This window comes from Mus musculus, chromosome 17 (assembly GCF_000001635.26).
Source record: "Mus musculus strain C57BL/6J chromosome 17, GRCm38.p6 C57BL/6J".
Lineage (NCBI taxonomy): Eukaryota > Metazoa > Chordata > Mammalia > Rodentia > Muridae > Mus > Mus musculus.
In genome coordinates this window covers 4,118,894-4,123,232 of record NC_000083.6, presented here as the reverse complement: position 1 = coordinate 4,123,232, position 4,339 = coordinate 4,118,894, and the positions used below count along the sequence as shown (strand labels likewise).

The 4,339-nt window shown below is 42.3% G+C and overlaps 1 long non-coding RNA gene across 1 annotated transcript; it reads left to right on the top strand.

Annotated features, from left to right (window-relative positions):
• The first annotated feature begins 1,130 nt into the window (after positions 1–1,130).
• 4930548J01Rik (RIKEN cDNA 4930548J01 gene) lies at positions 1,131–3,787 on the top strand. Its single transcript, NR_045462.1, has 3 exons — positions 1,131–1,157; positions 2,625–2,844; positions 3,304–3,787. It is a non-coding gene; the product is annotated as an RIKEN cDNA 4930548J01 gene (long non-coding RNA).
• Positions 3,788–4,339: the final 552 nt, after the last annotated feature.

Below are 4,339 nucleotides of genomic sequence, written 5' to 3'. Positions count from 1 at the left end.
CAAAACTTATTGTAGTAAAATATGCAAGCTGGAGTCAGGGATTGAGTGACCTGCATTTATTTCCTAATACGTGTTTGATAGGCAGCAGAGACGGAACACATGTGTTCATCCATTCTGAACTCATTAACAAAGCAGAAACATTAGCAAAATATGTCTTTTGCTGGTTTCTGGAATGGAAGAGGGAACAATTAAGCTGTAAGGCACTCCAGGGTGGGTATTATGACCTAATAATGACATGCCCTGGTAGTTTTGACTGAGTGCCATTACTGGCAAGGCATATCATTGTTCGTCTGTAATACGCACCCTGGAGTGTCTTGTGGGGAGAATGCAAATGTTAATTCCTAAAGACACCCATTCAGCAGGAGAAGACATCGTTCCTCTAAGACGGGGGATGCGTCAAAGTCTCCAGGATGAGTTCAGTTCTGTGAGGAAGACTAGGTCAAGCTGCTTCAGCATTTCCCTGGGGATCAAAGGCCCTTCAGGAAACTCTGAAAAAAGAAATGTGGGCGCAGAAGTGTGTTCAGGCTTTGCTAAGAGTCCCAGGATCTTTCCAGGTGTTTTAGTTTCCCTCTTTTCAAGGAAAGTTGATGATGCAGCAGGCTTATACTACAGTGTGTCAGTGTGTTCAGGAAGCAAAATGACACAAAAATGCTTTAAAATATAAAAATCAATCTGAACTGCTTGACAAACACGTAGCAGAATTCAGTAAGAGATAACATTGGTAGAAATGTTTTGGTTCTCTCTCTCCTCTCTCTCTCTCTCTCTCTCTCTCTCTCTCTCTCTCTCTCTATGTTGCTTATGTGCATGCATGGTTGTGTTTCTCTTTTTCCATGGGTGTGTGTGGCACACATATGTGTACATGCTTTGGGTACATGTGATGGATTCTCCTGGATCCATGTGTTTTTTTCCTGTGGAGGCTGGAAATGGCTATAAGGGGATATTCAGTCAACCTCAGGCTTTATTCATTTGAATAAATGCCTCTCAACCAAGCTCAGAACGTGCCAGTGTGGCCAATCTCCCTGACCTCTGACCTCATGCTCTGTGGTTCCTCTGCCTCATCTCATTCCAAGAATGGAATTACAAGTTGTTTGTCCTCCCACCCAACATTCTAGAGATTCTGAGAATTGGACAGCTTACCACTCAAGCTTGGATGATAAGTAAGAACTTTAACCATTGAGAAGTCTCCACAACCAATAATGAAATAATGACTTTGAAAACATGAATTATCAAGTGTAGAAAGGCTTTATTTTTAAAGAAGAGTGTGGTATTCATCAAGATTGGGGATATGAGTTCTTCACTCAAGGTCACCTTTGCAGTGGGCACTCACTACCTGGGATCTGGTTTGTTCTCTTTTTCTACTGACATTAAACCTCCCTTCTTGATATTGCATAGTAATCAGCTGAAGGCCAAACAGCCATTTCATGAATAGGGTTATGATGCAGATTGCTGCTTCCCTTGAATCCAGCATGACATTTAAGAACAAAAGTTAATGTATCTATTTCAACTCCCTGTCCCAGTTTTGTTTTACCTAATATAGTAGTTGGGATGAGAGCTTCCCAGGAGGCCCTGGTATTTGAATACTTGGTCTCCAGTTGGTGGCTCTGTTAAGAGAGGTTTAGGAGGTACAGCCTTGTTGGAGAAAGTATGTCACTACAGGCAGACTTTGAGTCTATAAAGCCTCATCTATTTTTGGTTTGCTATCTCTGCTACATGTTTGAAGATGTCAGGTCTCAGCTTCCTGTTCCTGACTCCCATGTCTTCCATGTGCCTCCCTCCCTACCACAAAGGACTCTTATCCTTCTGTAACCATAAGTCAAAATAAACCCTTTCATAGGTTTGTTTTTTTTTTTTTTTTTTTTTTTTTTTTTTGCCTATAGTGTTTGATCATTTGATCATCATAGAAACAGAAGAGTCACTAAGAGGTATTCATGTGGTTTTCCTTTCACTGTGAGAGCATTATCTTATTTTGATTAAACCAAGAACACCATCCTCTCAAGTTGAAAGGATATTAAAAAACGTAAACACATGGATACAGGAAGCCAAGCCGTTTTTCTATGCTTTGAAGGCCTTTCTATTTCCTTGTCTGTGTGCACTGTGCACACAGCACAAAAGAAAAATGACTATATATCTGTAAATCTGTAGGTAGGTTGAAACATACATATGTACACACATACATAGATGTTTTGTGATAGGTTCTCACTATGCACCTCAGTCTAGTTTGAAAATCATTACATAGCCTGGATAGCCTTGAATTTACCTACCCAGTTGCGTACAGGCATGTGCCAGCATGCCTAGGTCATTGCAATCTATAATGCAATACTACCAGCTATAGTCTCCTGTGAACTTTGGGATGTATAAAGAAGCAGCACAAGAAACAAGAGAGCATTTCATAAATGGATCTCTGATACTCAAATGCTAGGAAATAAAACACACAAGTTGGTCATCGTTTGCAGTTAGGGTTCCTGGTAACCATGAGGGTGATGCTCCATGGGTGAGACTCTTCCCTGGTTGAACAGGAACTGTTTTGCCAATTTGGGAAATGTGTCACAGTGATTCTTTGGTTATTTTCTCCAAAGGGCCAGCTGACTTTCCCTATCCATGACCTAAGCCCCACTTCTACTCAGGTGTTTTTCAGATTCCTGATCTGAGGAAATAGTGTGAAGCCACAGGAATGAAGCCATGGAAACTATTGTAAACAAAGGAAGAAGAACCACCAAGACTAAGCAACACTTGCACTCAACAGCAACGCTTTCATGAAGATTTCATCCTTGTGCCTATTTCTTCCAACTCTTTCCAGAGAACAAGAGGATAGACAGAGGATTGCCTGATACACAGAGCCTAATGGTGAATTGCAGGCAGACAGTGTCTAATCAGATGGCAGCTGAGCCTGGAAGGCTGGGAGGATGGGGGGGGCATTCCTGAGGAGAGATGAGGCTGCTAGCCTTTCTGCATTGTCTGGGTTCTTTTCTCTCCCTGGGATCAACAACATAAACTAAGATGGAGAAGGAGTCAGAGTAACTGGTTTGTTTGTTTGTTTGTTTTTTGGATACTTTATTGGGTTCTTTTATCTAACACACTTACACATACACACACACAGAGAGAGAGAGAGAGAGAGAGAGAGAGAGAGAGAGCACTAAGAGAAAGAAGGCTAGAGGGGAAAGGGGGTATTGACATTGTTAGGCTACTTCCTGCTAATTAAGGATGTTGAATTCCTTGGGGACAAGTTTGATCTTTGCTCTCAGGATATCCATATCCAATTTCTTCTACCCCTCTCTTTGCACATGACTCCTTGACTAACTGCAGCAGCAGCAGCAGCAGCAGCAGCAGCAGCAGCAGCAGCAGCCAGCAGCAGCCAGAAGCCAGCAGCAGCAGGAAGGGGAGAAGGAGCAGCAGGCACAGCCTCTCTTAAGGCTCCAGCATTTTTATACCCTCTCAAGAGTGCCCAGAATTCCAGGTGTAAACTATCTTCAACTGGCAGAATCACACCCATGCCAGACATGAGACAAATCATAGTCAGCTGCTGTGGACAATGTGAAGCAGCCCCATTTCCCACGCCTGGGGTTAAAACAAAAACACAGTCCCATAACTTAACTGGGTTTTTAAAGAAATCAGAATTCTCACTACAGTTTATTTAGCCCTTTTGACTGTGGCAGGGATGTACTCATGATCTAACAGAAGGCCTAGGAAGGATGATGGGGAAATTTAATGTATTACTTACTGAAATTGATTTTTCTGTGAAAGCATATGTGTTTTAATATGGCTTGGGAATACATGAATGTAAAATGTCCCATCTCTTGCTTTCTAAGTCTTTGAGGTAGATAGGAGATAAACTCATCGTCATAAAATATTATTTCAAAGTGGCATTGGTTGGGGCAGGAGATGGCCAAAGATGGGAATTGACTAGGGCTTTGATGCCTCACTGAAAATCACAATAGGGCTAAATACTTAGATGAAGAAAAGTCTGGAATATTTCCACAGGAAAACCAGCATTGTTCTGGTACAGGGATAGCTGAAACACAGCTATCCTGGAAAGTCAGTGAAACAAGTCATGGTATAATGGACTTGCACAAGGGACCAAGTAGTAGTGGAGGTACCAGAGGAGAAGCTGAAAATGACAGTTAGAAATATACAAGATACTGTGACCAAGAGTCAGTTCACTGCTTGTGTGGTAGCAACTCAGCTAGGTAGTTATGTTAGGAAAGGATATACACTTTCAATAGGATTGTTGGTTCATGTGCCCAGTGACCTGAGCCAGTGGTAGTGTGCTGGGTGCTGGGTGTGTCTGGAGGGGAGCCGTCAGGAATAAGCATGCTGGACCAATCAAATCCCTGCTCATCAA